The sequence below is a fragment of the Gouania willdenowi genome, chromosome 6, assembly GCF_900634775.1.
Source record: "Gouania willdenowi chromosome 6, fGouWil2.1, whole genome shotgun sequence".
In the NCBI taxonomy this organism is placed as follows: Eukaryota; Metazoa; Chordata; class Actinopteri; order Blenniiformes; family Gobiesocidae; genus Gouania; species Gouania willdenowi.
In genome coordinates this window covers 11289305-11298694 of record NC_041049.1, presented here as the reverse complement: position 1 = coordinate 11298694, position 9390 = coordinate 11289305, and positions in this window count along the sequence as shown.

Below are 9390 nucleotides of genomic sequence, written 5' to 3'. Positions count from 1 at the left end.
ACCACAACACTAGTGTCTTGTGCCCTTTAAGGTATATTCTGAGACTGATTGAGAGCCAGTTTACAGACTTTAAAACTGGAGTAAGGAAGGACACAATGAAAGAGTCAGGCATGGGGAAAGTGTTTTCCCCGTTCCAAAACTCTTAAATTGTCTGTACTCCTTTTCCTACTTTCCCAAGGTTTAGGAATTATACATCACTACATCTCCAATAATAATGTCAGGCTGCACGCTCTTAACTGAAGAGAGTCCTCAAAACACTAAGTCAATGTTGAAAGTCAGTCTTGCAGTCAGAGCCCAATCTCAGGGCGCGTCATGGTCATTGAAACACACTCTATTATCTATAATATCCTCTGCACCAGTAGTGTGCTATGCAATCTGTAAATGCATATATAATGACTGATTGAGCTCCACCAAAAGCAACACTCTCTTCTCTACACCACTGGGAGGTCAAGGGTCACAAAGCTGTAATGCAGTGAAGATGTATTGGCATGGGATTTGAAGTTCATTAGAGGTCCATTATAGTCTATGAGTGACATCACTTTTTCTGGGAGCTTGAAATAAAGATGGAGATGTGTGATTTATTGTAATCTGCTCTGCCCTGATTTTTGATGTATGATTCTCTCTAATCCAGACCCAAACTTATGTTTTTAAAAAATTATCTCCCAAACATACTAGCAGGGAGGAGTTTGAAATATGTCCTGTGGACGAGCGATAACTCAAACTTCCTCTTGTGATTTCCATCAGTGCTTGCTCAAACCGAGAAGTAAACTTGAGGGCTTTAACCTTTATACTTTTACACAACACTTTGCACGATAAACGACTATCAATTTTCTCCTCGGCCTTAGAATTTCTTCTTGATTCCCAATCTTAATAAAGCTCAGCAAAATTCACTGCTGAAGTCTGCAAGTAACTGTAATTATTTGGAAAGAGCAAGCAGGGTGAAGTAATCCATGGATGGTGCTTGTGCTTAATTTGAACCAGGGCCAAAATCTCATTATTCATTCTCTTCCCTCTATATTTTGTGAAAGGTAAAGAATTAAGCAGAGAAAGAACAGTCAGGGAGTCATCAAGTCACTCAAAGTGACCCCCTGCTCAGTTCTGCAGGGGATCTCTTCTCCCTTCGAGTTCCTGAGGTCAAACTTTCTCTCCAGCTCTCTCTGTCAGTCTAGAATAATAGAATAATGGCATAATTAACTGGCAAGAAGACTTCCCCCCCTCGGGACATGCTCTGCCGCACCATTAGAAGAAGCTAAAGTCTTGGTTCTGACTGTAATTAGGTCTCCATGGGTCCTAATTGTCCCACATTTTTAGATTTTAAGTAGCGGCATGGCAGAAAGGAAATATGTTCTAGAGGGCTTGAAAATACCTAGAAAAAGGATGCACCCTAGAAGCTATTTAGTCAGTAGATTTGTTTTGTTAGGTATTTAGTGTTTAAACTTCAAATTAACTCAAAGAGAGAACAAGACTGTCTCTTTTGACTCTGTTTGTTACTACGTTTCAAATATTCAAAGATTGCTACATGACAGTAAGGAGCAGCAGGTAGTGCATTCAATTCTTCAATTGTGGTATTTTCTTCTATATAGACTTTTAAAGTTTGAAATCACGTGTGTCAAACTCGAGGCCCAGGGGCTAAAACTGGCCTTTTAGTGCATTTAAAAAGGTCTGCAGGAGAAAGTGAAAAGAACGGAAAAAAAAAAAAAAAACATTCATCTACATTTACATTGAGATGTTGATATCTCAGTCCCCACAGCATTAGCAGGGGCTCGCTATTTTCCCGTCCCTATATCACATGACTGCAGTAATTAAATCACATTTTATTCACATTTGTTAAAAGAACATCCCAGTCTTCCGAAATCCTGCAAATTCTAACAAACCTGAAGTAACATTGATCACAAAACAAAGGAATTTTTAAGAGAAGCTCCAGTACTGATATTTCATTTATCAGTGGGATATTGTTGGTGCCTTATATGCTATTGTATATATTAGTCGTACATGAAGTTTTCCCGCCTAAAATCTGCATCCCACTTGAGCTCAAACTGTTCCATATTTGGCCCTTGAGCTGAAATTAGTTTGACACAGCTGATTGAAACCTTCTAGATGCTGAGAGACTTATCTATTACCCCTTCTTACCCCATTCTGTATCAACACCTCTCACTTTCACAGCACGACTGAAGAAAGTAAAGCAGGGTAATGACGCAGCATTTCTTTAGCAATGCACCAGCTCCCCAGCTTCTCAACCCCAGACTAACAGATCCCAGATTGAAAGAGATAAAAGTACAAAACAAATCGGGGTTTTTCAAACTGTGCTACATTGGAGACACGAGATAGCTCTGCTCCATTCCCATGTTGGATTTATTTGGATTTAAATCACCCCAATTGATCGAGACACTTTACTCCGGGGACAGAGATACAGACTAAATGACTATTGACTAGCAAGTGTTTGAAAAATGCATTTGTCAGACCACCAGTGCTATTGATGAGGTTGTATTAAAAAATGTATCTGTAAGATCAATGGAGAGGAAGGAGGAAGTCCATTGCGGTAGACTACAGCAATCTTTTGCTCTTTACATCATTCTCTCTCTCTCCCTCTCTCTCTTGCCTTTTGTCTCTCTGTGCCTATGTGCTAAGTGCTGCTGACGCAATGCAGTAAACTAGGGAGGCAGCGTTGCAGGGCGAGTTGTGTATGTGTGAGTGTGTGCATGATGTGTGTGAGGTGTTGCCGCAAAGCCATTGACAAGCATCTGTGAGTTCACTGTCGTCATAAACACCAGTTAGCCCGCGGACACTCATTGCATCCACAAACACTGACCTTTCCTTCATGTTCTCACTACACAACAGTAAAAGTTACACACTTTGCCATTGAACCATAGGCAGAGTTTGAGATTATTGCCGGGTGGGGGGAAAGAAAAAATAGAATTAAATATATAGACTGTCTCGAGATTTGTGCCAAACACAATGTGAGTAATGCATTCAAAAATGCAAAAATTTGCATCAGCGTGTCGTAACGTCCACTGTCCCGAATACAGTTTGTGTCAAAATGCATGTTCTCACTCATTCACGCTCTTAAGGGATTAAATGCTTCTCAAATACAGCAGTATATCACAACTATCATATAGCCTACTGTTTCCATTTTTACCAATATAACCCATTCTAAGACACAACCATCACAGAAAACACAGTCAACATGTAAAAGTTTACATTGTGAAGAATTGCGCAACAGAAGAACCAAGTCATGACTTGAGCGCCAAAAAATAACTTGTTTCTCTAAAAGAACAACAAATGAATGCATATATGCAGTATTTTGTACAGTCGCTGTGTTTTATGGCACCAAAAACATTTGTATACTATGTACATTACAGTATATTAAAGCTGCTATCCGGAGTTTCTGAGAAACTTCTCGATGTCCCGCCCTTAACAGCATCACTTCCTCCCACTTCCTCTGCCAAACTACCTGAAGCCACGCCTCTACTTTTCTGCATGCGCATCGCAAAATACAACTAGGTCGCATCTGGTTGCATTGATATAGGTCTATGGGTCAGGTAAGAGCCAAAATCATATTTACTTGTTTGCTGTTGTGACGCACGGCCTTGTTTCTGTGCACAGTTCCGCATTCACTTTGATTGACAGACTCAAAAACATAAAGTCGAAGCCTATTGGCTGGGAGCAGTGGGCGATCGTTTCCATTTGTATAGGGGTCTATAGGACGAAGGAGGGACTTATATACGTGAATGTATATGAATGACCACCGGCAGTAAACCATAGTAAAAACTGCATTTTAAAAAAATGAGACATAAACATAGATTTGTCAGAAACTCTGGCTATCAGCTTTAAGAATGGTATTTTTTCAAATGAAGTTGGGAAAACTATAATGAAAACTTTTGTCCAACCCAAAACTTTGCTTAAACCCTCGCATTTCATCACTGTTGTGTAACGGAATGGTAAACGGTGGGGTTTCTCATTTGTATAAGGCGATATGACTCCGTTCTTGTGCTTTACCAACACTCCTTGTTTATGTCTTGGAATAAACAAACTCCACAGAGACTAGCTCTCCAAGTTCAACATCAAGTAGGGGAAATATTCTTGCAAGAGAACGCGTTTAAGCTTTGTTCAAAGCACAAAGAGTAAATGTTATCTCTCAGCCTGGGATTGTTGTTGTTTGTTAAATACTGTATCTTCATAAATGCAATTCTTAGTTATACGTGAAGCAGCCCTGACATACACAGAAATGCAGCTATAGCTGTAGAGTTTGATGGTTGTTTGCTGTAGGATCTTAACATCCTCATTTCATGACTGGCTGGACATTATGGAGGAGATGATGAAAGGTGCAACAGTCAACACCATATCATATATCATATACTCTTTACACACAAAAACACACACACACATAAAGGCTTAGTGTCTGTTCCTCCATGTCTCTGTTTTATCTTACACTATAAGCTGGCGAAGCTTTCGCTAATGCTCCATCACCATTATTAGTGAGTGATGGACAGCTTCTTATTTTTTCCCATCATTTACTGGTGTGAGCGTCTTAGGGTTGAGGGATGACGCTCCAGTCAAAATGGAGATCCTCTGTAATGGTGAAAGCTCATATTGGAGATAGTAGACGCCAGGATGGTGGTGTTGATGATGATGGATCAAACTTAGAGGAAACAGCAACAACAACAAGATGAGGCCTTCGAATTGAAAAGACATGATGTTAGACATATGTTTGAAGGGGTTTGAAGTATTATGGGTCACATTTTTAAACCAATTAGGCTAGTGGATTAAAATACCTATTATGCTAGGCTAGATGTGACTGGAGATCTGAATTTGGCATTAGTAGTGTAAAAGGAGGGACGGGGCTTGGGGGGTGAAAAGGACAAGGCATCAAGGCACCGGATTTTGCGCCTTGCAACTCGACTAAGACTTGAAAACAAATGACTCGTGACTTCACTCCGACTTGAGCCTTTTGTCTTGGAATGACTTCCTGTCCTTCCATGACAAAGGACCTAAAATGCAATAATTATTAATGAGCAATAAGTTCGCTGAAACCCCTGCGGGACGGCACTGCTGCATCCAATGGCAAACAGAACTTTGATTGACAGGTTCACCTTTAAACAAACTGGCAGCCAATCAGGAACCAGCTGAAAACATCAAGCTGGGCTCAGACGTGGGCACACTAGAAGTGAAAATGATTCAAAGAGTGATATCCTTTGAATTTCAAAATTATACCATGATTAATAACGGATTTGGAAAAATTATATCTCGTTCTACTTCCTAGTATGATTATTGTTTGTTTGGTTAAAGGTAGGGTAGGTAATTTCCTCCAGATACACTTTTTAAGTTTTTGGTTGGAATTGTCTTTATGTCGTGACAGAAATTAAGATCGTATGTGCTCTGAAAAAGGCACGAGGAGAATCCGTCGTCTGTAGCAGCTGTAAGCCTGTAAAAACTTCGACCAATGAAAAAAGACAGTTTGTTTTTTATTAACCAATCACGTCTCTTTGTCTCCCTGCTCGTTCTACCCATTGCATGCATTAGCCCACACTCAAAGCGCGTCACTGGTGACAGAGTTAAAACTGAGTTTTTTCTTCCGTTTTTTACATATATAATGATAAAGTTTAGTGTTTACTTACTGATGAATGAGACATGAGATAACATGAGGTCCACTGCTGGAGCACCGGTGCTCATGCATGCATGTGAATGAGGGGCGTGGCTTTAGAGGTAGCACAGAGGGGAGGGGGTGGGTAAAAGCGGAGCACTCGGAGGATGCTAAAATTACCTACCCTGCCTTTAACAAAGAAACTGTGAAAAGTTTTAAAATTTAAAATTATGCTGGATTGATTTGTTTATAAAAAAAAAAGCATTATGTCATGTCAAATTATATCATTATTATTTGACAAATATTTACTCTGTTCAAGTAATTCATCAGTTGAATAAACTTACTCTGTAAAATGGCACTAGCTGTTGTACATTTTCTACTCATGTCTTGTTGAGACTTGTAAATTAAAATTGAGGATTTTTTACTTGACTTGGACTTGACTGTCTTGACTCGAGATTTACTTGAGAAGCAGTAACATTTTTAATTTACTTTAGAAAAAAAACATGCAAACTTGTTTCCTCAAAGAAACACATTTACAGTATGTTGACTTAGATCAATTCGATTTGATTAACTTCTATGTTGATCAAATCTAATTAATCTAAGTAAACATACATTAGTTTATTTAAAAAAAAAACAAAAAAAAAAACTACAGTCAACCTATTCTATATTCTCAGGATGGAGGGACCATTTTACCCAGTATAACAAACAGGATTGTGGACTACACCATTCTTCCATTCCTCCATTTTTTTTCTATTTTATCTTAACTGCTCTGCTTTTTATGATATGCTGTTTAAGTGTTAGTTGGAATTGTCCATAGACCACTTTTCCTTATGAGCGAATCAAAAGGTTGAAAGCTTCGTGTGTAAAATCCAGGTCAAGAAATCTTTTGAGACCTAATTAAAAACAAAAAAGAGGATGTGAACCCAAGCATGCATTTTGTCAAGCGTGCGTAGATGTGTAAAGGTTCAAATGTCAAGATGCATTATTTTCTCATTGGCCAGTGTGAGGTTGTGCTGGCTGGGGTTTGTGTGTTTGTTGTTCATGCTCCAAGACACCTGCTTATGTGTGTGTAATGGTTTGTGACACCAACCTGAGCCAAAAAAAAAAAAAAAAAAAAAAAAAACTGTCTTTGTGATGAATAGCATTGTAAACATTGAGCCAGGCCAAAATAGCTCCCTGAAGGCCATTCCAGTGTGGATGAGATCAGCAGAAAAAGAAATCCCATATCAGGCCTATTATAGGACTTCCCCTCAAGCATGATGATGGTATATGCTTTGCATGTTAATGTCATAATCCATTCCACAATAAGGTTTAACACAGCAGTTAACACACCCCCCGATAGCATCACACCGTGCCCTCGCAGCAGCAGAAACGAGACCTGCATAGTGCTGATAAAGCTTTAAATTCAGCCGAAGATGGATCAAATATGAGACAATGCCATCACCTCAAGCTGTCGGCACTAGAAACATCCACAGTGTCTATTGGATTAATATCTCATCAAGGACAGTGAAGTGTTAATTTTAAGGGAGTGCACTTGATATTTTTAACGTCTCCATAACTCTGAGAGAAGCTGACGTTTGGAGGGCCCCGTCATCAGGTGCCATGTGTTCCCTGGAGGATGGGGCCATCTGGCCTGGTTGAGAGCTCGGCTAAAGCAGCTGATGTTTAACTTGCACAATATTGAACCTCAAAACCAAACCTGGTGTGTGTGGGTAGCTGCACACCTACGCTAACGGTCTGTTGAAATGTGACTGTGTTAAAACGTCTTTTCCCCCACCTGGTTATTCTGAGGTTTGTTCACACAATGTTGTTCCTTGACTCAAAAACAATAATATCAAATCTTTTGCCAAAAACCCTTTAACCAACTGCATTATGGGGTGCCAATTGTAAAGTGGCGCATGCTAAAATAAGCAGCAACTTTTTACATTTAGCAAAAAAAAAAAAAAACACATTTCAAAAAGCATATGTGAATTTTACTTTTGACCAGATTTACAGCAATATTTGTGGTGTTAGGTGGTGATAGGATTTACATTTAACATTTAGATTTAATATTTAGTATTTAGTTTTAACATTTATATTGAAATGCAACATTTAGATTTACATTTAAGTGTCTAAATGTTAAATCTAAATGTTCAATCAATGAGCTTTTATTTATGAAGAATTTGGGAGAATTTGCATATCAGCCCAATATTTAGTTTTACCCGTGACATTTAGAGTTAACATTAAAATTTAACATTTTGATTTAAGATTTAAATTTAGATTTAAGATTTAAATTTAGATTTAAGATTTAAATTTAGATTTAAGATTTAAATTTAGATTTAAGATTTAAATTTAGATTTAACATTTTAAATTTACATTTAAAACTTAGATTTAGCATTTAGATTTAACAGGTATATTAAAATGTAAGATTTAGATTAAACATTTTACATTTAGATTTAACATTTAGATTTAGATGTGCCATTTCAATTTAACATTGACATCTGGTCAAGAGTAACAACAAATTCACATAGCTTTTTTAAATGTGGTTTGTTGCTAAATGTTGCTGTTTATTTTAGCATGCGCTACTTTACAATTGGTGACCCATACTGCACAGTCACAAAACAACAACATTTCCCATTAATGTTTTTGTAAAACCATGTTTAGGGCTTGAAATAAGCAGTTGTTTGCTCTTCGCTTTTTCACCCTAATGTTTACAGTTAAAAATAAACCAATTTAAACTATTTTGAACCAGTGGTGTCTCTATTGTGTTATTTAGCAAGATAGACCCATTGTCCCCACTTGAGGACATTGATTTTTGAGAGAAGCACTCATCATAGAAAGTTAAAACTTCAATTTTAGAGTAAAAGAGACCTTCTGGTCTGAAATAGCAAATAAAAATGGTAACACTTTAGTTGTATACATGGCTGACATTACACTGTCATTATTATGACATGACACCTATTGTTAGCACGAATAAGGTGTAATTTGTTACCCTAACCATAACTCCTAACCCTACCTAACCCCACGAGATCCCTCCACCTAACCAACATAAATGCCAACATAGCTCCAAAGGCGTCATCATTTAGCAAACAACACTTAATGACAGCGTCACAATGCTAATGCCCCAAAGTAGACAATTAAATGTGGACACGCATACACTTCTGTTGCTAAACCATGAAATACACAATAAAAGATTGATTTGTGAGCAATAGTCAGCAAGAGTACGTATGAGAAAAACTGACCCATTTAGTATTATTAACCAACGGGCTACATATATTTTAACATTAAACACAAGAATATTCTACAAGTTAATGCAACAAATGGAAAATAAATTACAAGACCCTGGAAAATTACATGAATAATTCCAGTTACAAAAAATAATCATGTTTTAAAGTGCAAAATAACCGCTAGATGAACTTAAACACGAGACCCTGGAATCATCAATAAATCCAGCTAGTAACAAATACATTTCATTTTTAATTTGCAAAATAACCAGTAGTTTAATTTCAAAATAAGAATATTCGATAACACTTTACAATAAGGTGTCATGAAGGTTGTCATTAAGTGTTATTCGCTAAATTATGACACCTTTGGAGCTATGTTGGCATTTTTGGGGTTAGGTGGAGGGATCTAGTGGGGTTAGGTAGTGTTTAGGGTTAGGGTAATGAACAACACTTAATGACAGCCTTCATGACACCTTATTTATAATAATGACAGTGTAATGTCAGCCTTATGAATACAACTTTAAGTAAAGTGTTAAAGAAAAAAATATATACATGAACCCATTGTACCAGTAAAGACATGTTTTTTTTTTTGCCAGATACTACTTC